Below are 17,887 nucleotides of genomic sequence, written 5' to 3'. Positions count from 1 at the left end.
ACAGCCATTTCATCCTCTGAGATGTTCTCCTAAAACATAGATAGTCCTGCGTCAGCCCCGTGTTGGAATTACTTACAAATCTGAGAGGAGAGGCTGTGCAGAATTAATACACACTAACGTACAGCACACTGTGGCCACAGACCTCTACCACACACTCCCTCTCTCCTTCCATCTGTCTCCCGGAGACAAACCTGTTACCTCCAGCCACAGACCTCATAATAACCACACACTCCCTCTCTCCTTCCATCTGTCTCCCGGAGACAAACCTGTTACCTCCAGCCACAGACCTCATAATAACCACACACTCCCTCTCTCCTTCCACCTGTCTCCCAGAGACAAACCTGTTACCTCCAGCCACAGACCTCATAATAACCACACACTCCCTCTCTCCTTCCATCTGTCTCCCAGAGACAAACCTGTTACCTCCAGCCACAGACCTCATAATAACCACACACTCCCTCTCTCCTTCCACCTGTCTCCCAGAGACAAACCTGTTACCTCCAGCCACAGACCTCATAATAACTACACACTCCCTCTCTCCTTCCACCTGTCTCCCAGAGACAAACCTGTTACCTTCAGCCACAGACCTCATAACCTGTTGAGGCCAGGGGGCAGGATCTTATCCCGGTATTGGGATTCATTGTCATGTGACCATGGCGGGGAATTCAAAACTGCAAGAGTAATCATTTCAAATAATCAAATAATCAACTATTTTCCTCCATTTCAAAGATATATCTCCTAAATCTAACCACGCTGTCCGATTTTCAGAGGCTTTATGGAGAATGCATAAAGTTAGGTTATGTGAGGAGAGTACATTGACAATAGCTGCGTGTAATGTTTAGCCAATTCAAAGAAGGGCATCAACAGACAGAAAACTAGCTAGAATTATGCACTTACCTTTGACAAACTGCATCAGATGACACTCATAGGACATTATGTTAGACAATACATGCATTTTTAGTTCCATCAAGTTAATATTTATATCCAAAAACAGCATTTACAGTCGCGGTGAAATTCAGAATTTTTTTCGGCTCGAATGCTCCCAGTGAATCCAGCATTACAAATCACGGAATTACTATTCGAAAACATTGGTAAATTATAATATTGTCATTCAAAGAATAATATATTATCATCTCGTAATTGCTACCGAATGGCCAGATCTCAAAATAACTTTACTGGGAAATCACATTTTGCTATAAACTGGGTACTATGCTAACAACATAAGCTAAGCTATAAGCTAAGCTAAACCGTTAGCATTAGCATCATCTAATATCGATAATAACATTCTAAATATCCCCTTACCTTTGATTATCTCCATCAGAAGGCGCTGCCAGTGATCCCAGGTCCAGAACAAATGTGGTTTCTTTTGACAAAGTTCATAATTTATGTCCAAATAGTTAGCGTTCAGTAGGCTCCCACAAAATGAGGTGGGCAGTGTAAAGTCACGCCGAAAAGCTAAAAAAAACCTAGTAAATAATCTATTTATGTTTGTTCAAACATGTCAAACGTTGTTTAGCATTAATCTTTTGGTCCATTTTTAACGTGAAACATCAGTAAACATCAGTAATATTTTCACACAACCTATCAAGTGTCTAGAATAAACGATTATGACAAAGACACTCTTCTCAGATTCATGCGCAGGCGCAAAAAATGAAGTGATGACATGTCAACTTGTAAGCTTTCTAATTCGGTCTGTATTCATGACAGATGCTTCCAACAACTTTCTAAAGATCGTTGACATCTAGTGGAAGCAGTAGGAGTTGCGAACTGAATCCTTTCTCACTGTGGTATCTTTAAAACAATGACACTAAATAGTACAGTCACAAAATTCTCATTTTTTTAAATCTATTTTTCACAGGTTTTTGCCTGCAATATGAGTTTTGTTATACTTACAGACACCATTCAAACTGTTTTAGAAAATTCAGAGTGTTTTCTATCCAAATCTGGTAATAATATGCATATCCTAGCTTCTGAGTTGGTGTAGGAGGCAGTTAAAAATGGGCACATATTTTTTTCAAAATTCTCAATACTGCCCCCGTGGCCCGTAGAGGATAATAACCACACACTCCCTCTCTCCTTCCACCTGTCTCCCAGAGACAAACCTGTTACCTTCAGCCACAGACCTCATAATAACCACACACTCCCTCTCTCCTTCCAGCTGTCTCCCGGAGACAAACCTGTTACCTCCAGCCACAGACCTCATAATAACCACACACTCCCTCTCTCCTTCCACCTGTCTCCCGGAGACAAACCTGTTACCTCCAGCCACAGACCTCATAATAACCACACACTCCCTCTCTCCTTCCACCTGTCTCCCGGAGACAAACCTGTTACCTCCAGCCACAGACCTCATAATAACCACACACTCCCTCTCTCCTTCCACCTGTCTCCCGGAGACAAACCTGTTACCTCCAGCCACAGACCTCATAATAACTACACACTCCCTCTCTCCTTCCACCTGTCTCCCAGAGACAAACCTGTTACCTCCAGCCACAGACCTCCTAATAACCACACACTCCCTCTCTCCTTCCATCTGTCTCCCGGAGACAAACCTGTTACCTCCAGCCACAGACCTCATAATAACCACACACTCCCTCTGTCTCCCTCCATTCCACCTCTCACCCTCCCTCCCCCTCTCCAGGAGAGAGAGAACCCTGTTACCTCCAGGGAGACATCACTAATGACAGTGGGTAGTGTCTGGCTTCCTGAGAATCAGACCCCTGTGATGAGGTGCCCGCAGCAGTGCCTGAAGAGAAACATTAGTGCTGCTTACAAAATGGCACCCTATTCCCTATAGTGCCCTGGTCCTGGTCAAAAGTAATGCACTATCTAGGGAATAGGGTGCCATTAAGGAGGCAACCAGGGCCTGTCCAGTCGGAGGGAGCGGGTCACTCAACGTGAGCGCACAGTGCACAACAGGCTCACTGCTGACGCACACACACACAAAAACACATACACACGTCAAGGCAGAAAAGGGGAGGGAGCCAGCTAATGAAATAATGCTCGCTCTCACTTCATGGAAGAGCAACAACTGCACATCTGTCTGTCTGTGTCTCTGTGTCTCTCTCTCTCTATCTGTCTTTTCAATCCCCTCTCTGCTCTCCTTTTCAACACTCTCCTTTCTGACCGATGTCTTTATAAGGAAGGTCTATAATTCTGACCTCCGCTCAGCTTTCACTTCGGTCTTTCACCTCATCCTCAGATGTAGACAAGTCTCTGTCCGTCTGGATCTAGCCAGAGGCTCCTGAGCCTGCCTTCCGAATCCCATTTCTCCTCCTCCATCTCCTCGCCCTCCTCTCCTCTACAGAATGAAGGACAGTCTGGAGCCCGAGTGTGAGCCTGTGCATGCGGACGATGCCGAGCGGTCGACCGTGACCACTGACCTCCAAAATGGTAGCAGGAGCAGGAGCACGGCTGCTTTTTAACGTGTTGCATCCCGTGATCACGCTCAAAGGCACACACACACACACACACACACACACACACACACACACATAATATGTACACCTAAACAAATACTCATGTACACACACACAGATGTGTGCACCCACACACACGACACTACAACAGACACAGGAGTTCAAGGGTCGACCGTCTGAATTAGGATGATGTAGCTGAAAGTGAAAGGTGGAGCTTGAAAGCAAACCACACTCAGATATAGACACTAAATGCACCTGATAAAAGACCTCAAAACAACATGGTCAGAACTGGAGGATCATATTCCTTTAATCCTGGTTATACTCTTATAATGCATCATTCATAAATAAAATGGCAGCATTAATAATGCTGTGCTGTGAAAAATCGATGAAAAAACGTGAATCTGGAAAACTAAACGATAGGACTTCAAAAGAAGAAAGAGAGGCAGAAAAAACATGAAGATATTCATTCCCGGGGCATCTGAGAGATGAATTCTAAGCCCTGCCATGAGCTAAGCATTGAATCTCTCTCTTATCAGGAAGTCTATTCAAATGAAATCTCTTGGTATAAATTTGAACATTTCCTGATCTGATGATGAACCAGAATGATTCCAGAAAAAGAGCCACATTCTTCCTCTCCTTCAGAGAACTAGTCCTCCTGTCCAATCCTGTCCAACACAATGAGAAAGTACTCCTGTGGTACTCCTAAACTGCAGCCTCATTGGGTTGTGAAACCAAAATGTGAGCTAACCATGCTTGTTTGTGATCCTCTACTGAAGATTACATGTGTAACCTGTCTGTCTTTCTCTGTAGCCTGTCTGTCTTTCTCTGTAGCCTGTCTGTCTTTCTCTGTAACCTGTCTGTCTTTCTCTGTAACCTGTCTGTCTGTCTTTCTCTGTAACCTGTCTGTCTGTCTTTCTCTGTAACCTGTCTGTCTTTCTCTGTAACCTGTCTGTCTGTCTGTCTGTCTGTCTGTCTGTCTGTCTGTCTGTCTGTCTGTCTGTCTGTCTGTCTGTCTGTCTGTCTGTCTGTCTGTCTGTCTCTGCCCTGTTGACATCTCTCTGTGGGAAATGGGAAGCATCAGATTTGTCACAGACATTTGCTCCGTTTCAACGACGACAAGGATTTAGGTTTTCTAGTTGTCTTCTAACCTCCTGTATTCCCATAAAACACTGTCACTGCGGAATTCATCCTTTTATCCTTGGCTTTGTAATGCAATACAATTTGATTCCCCTCAGCATGAAAGGGCCTTAGCCAAGTGAAAAAAACAGTGGCTTTGAAGATAATTCCCTGTTTGTGTTGTGAATTACTAGCACATACATTCTTAGAACAAAAGGTGCTATCTAGAACCTAAAAGGGTTCTTCGGCTGTCGCCATTGGTTCCACGTATAACCCTTGGTTCCTGGTAGAACAGTGTTGGGAAGGGTTCTCCTATGGGGACAGCCAAAGAACCCTTTTGTAACCCTTTTTGCTAAGAGTGTAGCTACCGCATAGCCACAGCCACCGTCTCTCTCTCTCTGGAGCCCCGGGGAGGAGACATAGGAGACTAGGGCACGAGGGGATGGATTTCTCTTGAGGAAGTGATGTGGCTGATAACGCCCAGCGTGACAGGAAATTATGCTATATCCTCATAGCCATCAGTTCACTAACAGAAGAAACCGTGCTCCTCTTCTTCTGCTACTTAGATCAATCCAATCATTGTCAGTACTGAGAAGCTAATCAGGTCTCCAGGGCATCCACTTTCTAACCGTAAACCTCTGCTGTCCGTATGTGTCAGTCAATTCAATCCAACACTCGGTTCCCATGAGAGAAAGGGATTAAGAGCCCTTGATGCGGTTTTACTGCACAATCCCTCACTCACCCTCTCATCTCTCTCTCCCCCTTCTCTACCATCTCCCCCTCTCTCTCTCTCTCTCTCTCTCCATATGGCCATACTGTGCTCTCGCTGTTTCACTTTCCTTCTCCTATCACTCTCTATGTCTCTGTCTCTCTGCACTCTTAGCTGCTATCTAGAACCAAAAAGGGTTCTCCCATGGGGACAGCCGACAAACCCCCTTTTTTAAAGAGTATGTCTCTGTCGATATCTCTCCCCAGTAGCCTCCTGTACCCCTCTACTCACTCTCTCCTCCTGGATGCAAATCTTTACCAAATAAAACATGCATCATTCATTTCCCAAAAGAGATGTCAGCCACTTAATTGTAATTTCTAAACATTACTCTCTCCCCCTCTTCTCTGACTCCCTCTCTCCATCCTTGCCTTCCATATGAGAAAGGTAGACACAGTGTTCATTGAAGCCTTGAACATCGGCACCCTGACACCCCCATTCAGAGCTCTCTACAAGGCAACAGAAAATAAAGGAGCATATAACACTGGCTACACCTCTGACGTCGATCTGAATGTTCTGTGTTAAAGGAGAGTGCGCCATGACATTTGAATTCAGGACTTTCGTGCCATTGTCATGTGGAGGTAGTCTAGATGTAATTGAATTCAGGGCTGTGAGAGCAGAGCAGTCAATGGCAGCAGAAACAGAAGTTAATCCAGCAGCCAGTGACTGTGAGACAACATGTGAAGGAGGATAAGTGATGCTGGCGGGGCGACTCCTAGACATTTGAGTGTTTCTGGACTCTACAGAGGTATGTTATCTGCGTCCTCTACAGCGGTGTAACTCGTAGTCTCGGCATGCCTGTGATACGGTAGCTTCACTCTTGTAATTGGCTATTTTCATAACCAGGGAGGGGGGGCTCAGGGACGTTTGGGAATTCTAACCATTTACATAGCTATGACAAAGAATTACAAGAGTGTTAAAGAATATTCAAATTTCCCCAATGCAGCATCCCGAGTGGCGCAGCAGTCTAAGGCACTGCATTGTGCTAGCGGCGTCACTACAGACCCGGGTTCGAGCCCGGGCTGTGTCGCAGCCGGCCGCGACTGGGAGACCCATGAGGCGGCGTACAATTGACCCAGCGTCGTCCGGGTTAGGGGAGGGTTTGGCCGGCAGGGATGTCCTTGTTCCATCGCGCTCTAGCGACTCCTTGTGGCGCCCGGGCGCGTGCACGCTGACTTCAGATCGCCAGCTGTACAGTGTTTCCTCCGATACATTGGGGCGGCTTGCTTCCGGGTTAAGTGAGCAGTGAGGCTTGGCGGGTTGAGTTTCGGAGGACGCATGGCTCTGGACCTTCACCTCTCTCGAGTCTGTACGGGTGTTGCAGCGATGGGACAAGACTGTAACTACTAGTTGGATATCATAAAATTATAATAAATAAATACATTTCCGCAATGCGCTATTCAATATATATATATATATATTCTATTTGTTTCCTAATTGTATTTTTTACAAGCTGTGAAAATATATGATCAAGCAGCTAGCATTTTGAAGGGGCACCTCGGGGCCAAATGAAGAGCCTTAACTCAGCAGTAAGAAGTTTCTCTGAGGAGAGAAACCCTCTTCAGATTAACACCACCAGCCAGGTCCAGGCTAATGACAATAGCTCCTACTGCCAGACACAAAGTCGCTCAACTTATCCACAGCTACACTCTAAGAAAAAAAGGTGCTATCTACAACCTAAAAGGATTCTTCGGCTGACCCCATAGGAGATCCCTTTGAAGAACCCTTTTTGGGTCCAGGTAGAACCCTTTTGGGTTCTATGTAGAACCCTTTCCACAGAGAGTTCTACATGAAACCCAAAAGGCTTCTACCTGGAACCAAAAAGGGACAGCTTAAAAACCCTTTTGGAAACCTTTTTATCTATGAGTGTAGGCTACTGTATGTCCTTGGCTTGATTGTCTTTCATTAAATAGCAGAAAACAAATAATTCAGTCGACATGCATACCGGTTATAGACTATGGGGATATTGTCTACATGAATGCAGCTGCCAATGTTTTGAAGACATTGGAGGCAGTTTATCATAGCGCACTACTTTTTATAACGGATGATAGGTTCAGTACACATCACTGCATTCTGTATCAGAAAGTAGGCTGGCCCTCTTTGAAATCTCATAGATGAATGCATTGCACTCTTTTGGTTTAAAAAAGCCCCCCTGCATAGATTTCCACTGTACCTTACTTCATTGTTAATTTCTAGACGTCCGAGATACCAGACCCGGCCTCAGGGAGGGCTAACTCTGGAAATGCCTTCCATCTACACTGAGTTAGGTCGATCTGATTGTATTTATTATGCACCTGACTTGTGGAATGATCTCCAAGGCTCTTTAAAGTTGGATGAATTGGTGCCTCTAGGGCAATTCAAAAAGGCTGATTCAGGACCTTTTTACTGAAGATTGTGTTTGTTTTATATGATTTTGTTTTGCTTTTAGTGTATTGATGTGAATATTGCTGTGAATTATTGATGTGTATAGTGTACTGTATAGTAATGTTTTTGATGTGTATTATTGATGTTTATAAACTGGGTGGTTCGAGCCCAGAATGCTGATTGGCTGACAGCCATGGTATATCAGACCGTATACCACGGGTATGACAAAACATTTATTTTACTGCTCTAATTACGTTGGTAACCAGTTTATAATAGCAATAAGGCACCTCGGGGGTTTGTGGTATATGGCCAATATACCACGGCTAAGGGCTGTATCCAGGCACTGCGTTGCGTTGTGCATAAGATCAGCCGTTAGCCGTGGTATATTGGCCATATACCACACCCCCCCGTGCTTTCTTGCTTAAGTATATTGTATATTGATGTGTATTGATGTTTTTGATGTGTATACAGGGCTCATCTGAGAAAGAGACCCTCTCAGCATGACGCCCTGTCAAAATAAAGGTTAAATAAAATTGCATGAGCTCTCTACCCTATTCCCTTTCTCCTACACCAGAGGTAGGAAACTAGATCCAGCCGCCGGCCGATTGTTGTCAGAGCGGATGGTCGGTAAGCCGGAACATCATTAGAATAATTTGAACACTGCAAATTGAGCCCAACAAAGCCCAAAAAGAGATTGTATTTGAAAATAACAATAATTTCCTACCTTGATTCCATTGACACACGATCACGTCTCTTTTTTTATTCGTGGGATTTTCTAAATTAAACTAATTTGAGCTTAATTCCTGGTGATTTTACAAAAAAAATGTGTATTACCAAAACTACAATTCCCAAGTTGCTCTCTCCCTTCCCCCCTCCCTCCCTCCCTCCCTCGCTCCCTTCCTTAACCCATTTAATCCCATCAGTCACAATAGAAAAAAATAACATTTAATACATTGAGTCTATGATGCTTGTGGTACTGTTTATGAAAATATCTTAGAGGTCATATTTGTGACCAATGGGAAAATACAGTGGTTCTACCTTTTAAACATTCGGAAGTATTCAAACCCCTTTACTTTTTCCACTTTTTGTTACGTCAGCCTGATTCTAAAATTGACCAAATTATATTTTTTCCTTGTCAATCTACACACAATACCCCATAATGACAAAGCAAAAACGGTTTTTAGAAATATTTGCCAGCTCTAGGAAGAGTCTTAGTGGTTCCAAACTTCTTCCATTTAAGAATGATGGAGGCCACTGTTTTCTTGGGGACCTTCAATGCTGCAGACATTTTTTGGTACCCTTCCCCAGATCTGTGCTTCAACATAATCCTATAAATAACAGGGTTGGAATGTGCAGCGAATAGCTGAATATAGGTTACTGTTGGTGACTTGGGGAATACAGGCCTAAAGAAAGTGTCACACCCTGATCTGTTTCACATGTCTTTGTGCTTGTCTCCACCCCCCTCCAGGTGTTGCCCATCTTCCCCATTATCCCCTGTGTATTTATACCTGTGTTCTCTGTTTGTGTTTTGCCAGTTCGTTTTGTTCGTCAAGCCTACCAGCATTTTCCCCTTGCTCCTGTCTGGTTCTAGTTCCTGTTTTCCCGGTTCTTGACCATTCTGCCTCCCCTGAGCCTGCCTGCCGTTCTGTACCTTGTCACACCACTCTGGATTATTGACCTCTGCCTGCCCTGACGCCGAGACTGCCTGCCGTTCTGTACTTTATGGACTCTGATCTGGATTATTGACCTCTGCCTGCCCTGACTCTGAGACTGCCTGCCGTTCTGTACTTTATGGACTCTGATCTGGATTATTGACCTCTGCCTGCCCTGACCCTGAGATTGCTTGTCGTTCTGTACTTTATGGACTCTGATCTGGATTATTGACCTCTGCCTGCCCTGACCCTGAGACTGCCTGTCGTTCTGTACTTTATGGACTCTGATCTGGATTATTGACCTCTGCCTGCCCTGACCCTGAGACTGCCTGTCGTTCTGTACTTTATGGACTCTGATCTGGATTATTGACCTCTGCCTGCCCTGACCCTGAGACTGCCTGTCGTTCTGTACTTTATGGACTCTGATCTGGATTATTGACCTCTGCCTGCCCTTGACCTGTCATTTTGCCTGCCCCCTGTTCTAGTAATACACTTTTGTTACTTCGAGACTGTCTGCATCTGGGTCTTCTCCTGAAACGTGATATAAAGTGGGTAACAGGGCTGAGATAGGGATGAGGTGTATTGGCAGAGGAACTAGGCTTTATGAGTAATAAATAGGGCATTTAGGGCTAGGAAATGGGTGCATTTGGGAACAAATGGGTTAATGTACAAAGCACAGTTCCAGTGAATGCACAGTACCCGAGGAGGAACGATGACTATTTCATTGAATAGTTCTGATGGGGAGATTGAAGATGGGGCGAAGAGAACAGAGGGTCTCTGGAGCCTCAGTAGCACCCAGGATTAATCAGCTTCAGGACCTTCTTCCATTAGTCCTTCACCAATTAGACCCTGCCTAATTGCCAAGTGTTCATTAGAGATGTACAGGGGAGGGGCTGGACACTGTGCACCATGCACTCACTGTCATTTGCTTCTAAAGCCATTTGGGGCTGCTGGCATGTCACGACACGCTGCTTAGCCTCTGTCATGACGTTGGCCTGTGGGTAAGGTTTATGACCCCCCCATAAATACCTTCTCCCTTCCCCTCTCTCTCTGACCCTACTGAAGGACTTGAATAGCCTGTGTTAAATATAGAGAGTCTGGGAACATCAAACATGGGGAAAGGAACCATCTTTTGATAATAAAACCAGTTGGAAATATGCTTGATAACGTAATGAGTATGTATGTCAGTTCATTGTTATCTGAGACATTATGATTGATGACAGGACGACATAAACTTTACCTGAAAAAGTATACACCCTCTAGTTATCAGAGTCACATGGAACTGTTATGCAATTGAAATGTTTGATATTGAAATTGTTTGTTAGGAGATTAAATGTAATTTTAGCTTCCAAATGAGAGAATTGGGTTTTCATAAGGAAAGTGCCCTGCCGATCAGTGGCCCAACCCTTTGTAGAGACATGGGGTTATAAACGATGGGGCGCCTCCTTCCCCCCTCTCCACTATATAAGTCTTTGACGAAAAGACATTCACGTGTTCCAGTACGTGAGGACTGCAGCCTCTACGTTAGAAGGACAGACACATATCAAGAACAGAACTAAGCCAACCTCGGCGTGAGCTATGGTATGAACTGGTATGAACTTTGAGCTTATTCACTACCGAAGTGATACTTCCTAGCCGTTGAGTTAGCGCTGCTAAGGTGGGCTAGGAAAGGACGGACGACGGATCCAGTCTAACAACCAGACGAAGATACCACCACCATTGACATTCTTCCACTACACAACAGGAAGATCTGTTGGCCAACCCGGCCAGCATCTACGACCAATCTACCGAAGCGCAGCTCAGAGTAAATATTTATTGCATTTTCCTTTTCCAAATGGGCGGTAATTTAGAATGCATAAGATAATGTATTTACGATAGCATAGCTGCTGTTTCTTTGTTCCTAAACCTTCCCGCTCTTTCATTCAAGCCCAACCCCCTTTTTCTTTGTGTAACCAGCCATGATACAGGCTCAGTCCACCAGGACGTTTTCTGTATGACATCATTGTATTCTGTGTATTTGTAATTCTGTGTGATTAGTTAGGTATTTAGTAAATAAATAATGAAACCCAATTTTGTATTGCTGATTCAACTTGTTAGCCAGGGTTCGTGAAGATAACCAAGAATTTACAACTTTCATGATGAGACTGAAAATAAGATAAGGGTTAATATTGACTGCTATCGATGTAAAATATTACTAAGTATTTTAAGAGTTTATTCAGAAGATAACAGCTCTATAAACGTTCTTCTGTGGTGCCCCAACTTTCTAGTTAATTACATTTACATGATTAGCTTAATCAGGTAATATTAATTACAGAGAAATAATTTTATAAGTTAGCATGTCATATCACTTAATCCGGCATAGCCAAAGACACGACATATGGAGCCCCCGTGCGAGGAATCTAAAATAGGATGAAGCTTTCATTTTGATTCAGCCTATATAAAATTGAAAATAGGATTACATAATATACCAAGTTGATTATATACATTATGGGAATTGTAGATCGGAATTATTGGTGCGTGTGTGCTCTGGAGAATCGCCTCCGTGTTGTGCTCTGAGGTAGTCAGTGGCGAGCATAAGCTATACAGTTCTGTATGAGGGCTGATAAAGCTATCTGATAAATAGCGCGTTTGGCCAAACGCTGGGCTATTTCTGCCTCGCACGTTTCAGACGCGTGTTGGCTAGGTCATTATTAATTTCTCGAGCGAGGACAAAGACCCAGCCGATTGAAATTTAGGAGAGATTAGCTTGACCAGTTTATAAGTATCTCTCTGTCTGTCTCTCGCGTTTCGATGCGAGGAGACCACGGTGCATTTTGTTGTTTACCGCGAGTTCCGGTTAAAACATCGTCAAATATCGCCGAAAAGGGTTTGAACATAATACGTTATAAGTAAAACCTTTCCCTTGCCAAGGGAATCCTATGTGAGCATTTTTCAGGCATCAAGTAGCATTAGCTTGCTCGAGATGCTAAGCTAACAAAAGGGAAAACAGCCATTTTGTTTGTGCCACATTGTAATTCATCCGACTTGCGGAACGAAAGTCCTGCCCTGGGTACTTCCGTTGATTTCAACGTGTGCCAGCAGACTCCCCTATGAGAGTCACCAGTACTTTTCTTCAAATAATTAGTCAGGTGACACTCAAGTCGTTACTCATGATATCCAGACGGATATCGATGTCTTATTCAATTGAACTAATAAGTGAAATTGCCAGATTTACATTCTCAAGTGGATCTTTAAAAAAAAAAAAATATCCAAATTGACGAGTTTTCTAAATGAGACATTGTAATCTTTTTTCCACATTAACCTAGATGAATAAACCTCTCAGGTTAATTAAAGTTTAAATCCCAAATAGCCTATACAGGTTTGATTTATCATTAAAATTGATCAATCAGTAAAATTTGGTTTTTGCAAAACCCATTCAGTAATCCAGTACTGACAGAAGTCCCGCCCCAGCGGGAATCCCATGTAGCTTCGGCCCAAGGAAGAAGTGTACCATAGTGGGAAGTGTGCCAACATTTGATCTACTGTTTGCACTTATGATATCCAATCAATGGAGATGGTATGGATTATCATCTCATTCAATTTAATAAGTTAAATTGTTGAACATACCTTAATGTTCTTCCAATCAAATGAGACACTTTTAAAACTTCTCATATTAACCTGGATGAAGCAACCTCTAAGGTTAATTCAAGTTTAATACCCAGATAGCCTACCCAGGTAGGATTAATCATTGGCATTGATTAATTCATTCAATTTGCTTTTGCAAATTCATTCACATCCAACTTCCACATTACTGGTACAGTACTGATGGTTCGTCAACATCTATAAATAGATTAAACTGGTCTTTGCAGCTTCCAATGAATTCCAACCCAAACATTGAATAAAATAGGAACATTTTTCCTCTAAATTTTTCTAATAATGTGCAAGCTACCAAAGGAGGTGGTCACCACTCCTCCACTAATTAGGGAACCTCCACCCATAAAAGGATTGATCTCTGACCTCAGCAGCGATACCAACCCTAATTATGCCATTAGTGAAAAATCAGCCGAAATTGCGAACGCTGTCCAAAATCAACCATCAAACACAGGCTTTGTGACGGTTCTCTCCACTTTAGTACTTATGTATCGCCATCAAAGGTTGGCATCGATCCAATACCACAGTGCACAGCTGAAGCACGTGCAAGACATGGCTAACATGAGGGCACAGGTGGAGAGAACTGAGCAACTATTGACAAAAGCAGGAAATGAAAACATTCTGCTAGTCGAGGAACTGCGTTTGAAATCGGAACAATTAAAAGTAATTGCAAATACTTATGACGATGAACGAGCACAAGCTCTTCAACAAAATCATATGCTACAGGAACAACTCGATTTAGCCAAAACTAGATACGATGATGTCCACGCCAAACTAGATAAATCTGAAGAGTTATCTACAAACAGGAGCGCTCAACTTGACAACATGCATGCTGTTATGTTGAATGTTACTCAAAATAACACGGTGCTCCTCAAAGCGCTGCAGACCAAAGACGATCAGTTAATGAACACAGTGACAAAGTTGGATGATAAATCAGCAGAACTTATTGAAGTTGCTGACCAAATGAATGATGAGAGAACTCAGGTGATGAGGATGGGAATATTGATTTCTAAGCAAGCAGAGGAAATCTCATCACTGAATCTCTCGCTCCGTACTCGAGACCTCTATCTGCAAACCTTGACAGATAAGTTTGAGACCGAAAGGAGCAGGTGTGACACTCACGTGTCCAAAATTGGTACTCTAAGCGCTCAAGTGGACTCTGCAATGCAGCAGAAGACCACCCTTAGGTACCATCTGGAGGAAATCCAGAATGGTCACGCTCTACAGCATGACTACCCATCCAAGCAACCGGAGTCCGGTACTCAAAGGAGTGAAGACGATAGGTTTCAGACATTGCCTCCATCATGTGTCCCTCAGTCTTCTCCTCTTGGCCATTCGGCACTGAGTAACATGGAGCCTCTTGGCCAACAAAGCCAAAGCTTGGCTTCTCCTCTTGGCCTGTCGGCCCCAATTTCTCCACAGGATGAGGCCAATCCTCTCCGCCCACTTGGTGCGGAATACCTTGACAAACTCGTCAAGAATTTCCCCACCTTTGACCCCGTTCCAGGTCAGCCAAACGATACTGAGACGTTCCTAGCTGACATAGAGGACGCGTTGGGTGGCTACCCGAACGCTACGGGTTCTGACAGGGTTTACCTGTTGAAGCGAACGTCGAATAGACACGTGACGAGGTTCATTCGCCTACAACAGCAACACGTGCTAAATGACTACGCTAAACTTGCCACAGCTTTGAAATTAGAATTCAGTGGTTCTGCGACTCGCAAACACGATAGCTCACTGGCTAACACGGTCAAACAAGCTCGGAACGAACACCCACAAGCTTTCTATCATAGGCTTCGTTCAGCTTACTTTGGCCTACTCACGGAAACAGGAATGGAAGAGCTGTTACCATTCAAACAAATGTTTCTGTCGAACATGTATCCCACCTTCATTACCTACTTGGGCCCTGCAGCCCATGTTGGCTTGCCTATCTTACAACTCAGAGAGCTTGCAAGCACAGCTTTTGAGGCATCAAAAGTTCGCAACACTAAGAGCCCTGACCACTCGGTTTTGAAGTTTAACCAGGAGCACTCACTCCAGTTAGAGGGTGCATTATCAGGTATTGGAGCGTCGAGAGATGACGCACAACAACAGTTTCTACCACGAAACCATGATTCCAATAACCTCCGCGGTCGAAATAACTGTAAAGTACGTAGCCATCAACATGACTACCGCTACAATCAACCCGTTCGCTACGTTCCTGCACACAACCCACAAAAAGTGTCAGAGCACAAGGGTAACAAAGGGTTGTAGGACGATCAAAACGTAGACCAATGTTCTCCAGAAGTCCCACTATGGGAAGAACTTAAGCGAGAACAATTTGAGAAAAGGGTAAAAGATAAGTCACAAGGACTAGACGGGGAATTACCGGACACCAGGTCCGCAGGAATTAACACCCATAGCATGGACGTTAAAGTTCAAATTTCTCCCGCTCTCATTCAAGACCCTATCCAGGGCCCGCTTGATCAAGAAACAAGCCCCCGGGCTTTGTCTGTAGACTCTGATACAAAAGTTGCGAAGATAAAGGTCAAACGCTTCGTTAAAGCCAAGCCCACTCAGAATCGGAAAAGTCAATCTGCTTCCACCTTGAACAGAAATGGCATATCACGTCGTTGCGAACGACCACTCCACTTTGTGGGGAATATGTCCACTAACCACGAATCTAAACGGCCATACATGGAAACAGTCCTGGAGGACTGCTTAACTTGTCATGCGCTAATTGATTCGGGTGCGACAATATCACTCATCTCTCAAACATTGTTTGATGATCTCAAAAGGGCTTTGAAGCCAACTAAACATTGGTTAAAAGTGGAACGATGCGACACTAAACTTCGAGGGGTCACTCAGACTACCTCGCCTCTCACATTGAGAGTCATGCTGAAACTACACTTCCAGGACGTATCGCTCGTTCACCCTGTGTATGTTACCAGCCTCGAAACTGTAACCCTGCTACTTGGAGCAGACTTGATGGATCGGTTACTCCCATTGATGGATTGGAAAACCAACCAGGTATGGTCACAGGCCACAGTGCCTTCTCCACTGACCACACTGTCTTCCCCTAACGCTAGCTGCAATGCAGTCATTCACGAGGGGTATCTGTCAAAAGCACCCCTTGGGAAAAAGACGTTTAGAAACCTCTTGGTGCAGAATCCGATCCAAGGAGATATTACGATATCTCGACACATTCCATCAGCCAATCTGATTGACCATTCTTTTCATGATTTCGAGCCAGCTGTCTCTGTGAATGAGCAACTTCCCTCCTTCTTGCAGTCGTGCAATACGGTAGTTGAGATGAACTTCTCTTGCCCCTCGGAAACTTCCGCAAGCACTGCGGCCGTCTCAGCAAGAAAAACATTGATGCGCAGAGTACACTCTGCTTCCGATGACACACCTTCTGCTTTGTTGGGGACTGTCCCCCCTTACAATGACACTAATGGCGTCAGTCCAGCAACTGACCCGATGACTCCCACTGGTGAAACACTTTGCGATATCACAGACCGATATCCTCGCCTCAGTTTGCAGGTACTGAAGAGGTTGCCACACGCGGACGCGGTGGTGACTGACAGACCTCGACAGCCACTGAGGGTGTTGAAGCACAAACACCAGGAGATTTGGTTGAAAGGTTACAGCCACTCTCATAATAACGCGGCCACTGACAACTCGTACATAGGGTCCGACCTTTTCGTTTGCGCCTCGGACACCAACACCACCCGCTGGTGGGGGGGTCCCGAGACACAAAGGGGGGGGAATAGTAGCCCAGACCCATGATGAGCCTCATCGAGGCCGGTGGGGGGGTCGAGGCTACGGACAACACCGTACGAGGCCGCCAGAGCATAAATCAAATCTAGTTGTAAACTCCCCTATGAGAACAGTGAGGAGCAGACAGGCCACTAGACGGGGATTATCTTAGAACACATCTAAGATAGTACTGAGGTGTACCACACTGGTCGTAAAGGAAGTCCAGTGGACTTGTCCACCTCCAAAACAAATGGCAACAATAGTCATTCCTTGCCATGTGTAGGTTCAACTACAATACAACTAGTAATATGCTCCAATCATGTGTTCCGGTAGATAATATTTCAGAATAAATCGGTAGGACAACTGGACCCCTTGAATACCAGTACCAATACCACAGTCAGTCCAGCAACACTCAGTAAGAGGATTAGTAACCTCACAAGTTAAATTGCTATTGATAATAGCGACATAGGAGTCACTCAGAGTGCAACACGGGGAAGGGAATCTCCATTACACTCTTCCAATGGTTAACACATGCCACTAATAAATAGAACCCTCCGTTCAGGAGAAAAGTTATTAGAAAGTCATGAACCATGATCCCACCACGTACGACTGGTCTAATACTTAGAGTACTTCCGTCGTGAGGTTAGCTCCTCCGTGGATACCATAGCTATGAAATAGACTTCATACCTAACGCCACTACAATAGTGGAAGACACAGTGACTTGTAGAAAAACTACTACAGACTCCCTTGACACCAATTCTGACTGACCTCCAGGCATTGACCTGAAAATTACCTGACTAAATCAGACTCATTCTGAACAAGTTGTAATCTGCCAGGATACTTGGTTATCTTCCCTTGACATGCGCGATTGTGTAAGCATAAACGCACATGCACAACGGAACATCCAATTAGGATTTATGCTAGGATCACTTAAGGGTCCAAGCAAAATACCAGCCTTAGTAAAGTTGAACATTTACTTCTAGGCCTTTGACTCTACAGCACTCACCAGTTTTCTAACCAGAAGTCCATAGGTCATCCTGTAGACTGCCCAAAACTAGTGCCTCACAGCTGTAGACTTATCATATAGTTGTCAACTTAGGATAGTACCCTAAGCGCCACCCCGCAAATTAGGAAAGCCCTAGATATGACATTAGACAATGCCATGATAGGGTCATTTTGCCAAGACCATGGACGTAGATAGA

The 17,887-nt window shown here is 44.3% G+C and overlaps 1 protein-coding gene across 1 annotated transcript in view; it reads right to left on the bottom strand.

Annotated features, from left to right (window-relative positions):
- Positions 1–17,887, bottom strand: part of LOC115203029 (potassium/sodium hyperpolarization-activated cyclic nucleotide-gated channel 4-like) — an 89,573-nt gene that overhangs the window by 18,281 nt on the left and 53,405 nt on the right. The gene's annotated exons all lie outside the window — the stretch shown is intronic.

The sequence above is a fragment of the Salmo trutta genome, chromosome 12 (genome assembly GCF_901001165.1).
Source record: "Salmo trutta chromosome 12, fSalTru1.1, whole genome shotgun sequence".
In the NCBI taxonomy this organism is placed as follows: Eukaryota; Metazoa; Chordata; class Actinopteri; order Salmoniformes; family Salmonidae; genus Salmo; species Salmo trutta.
This window is presented reverse-complemented; position numbering and strand designations above follow the sequence as displayed.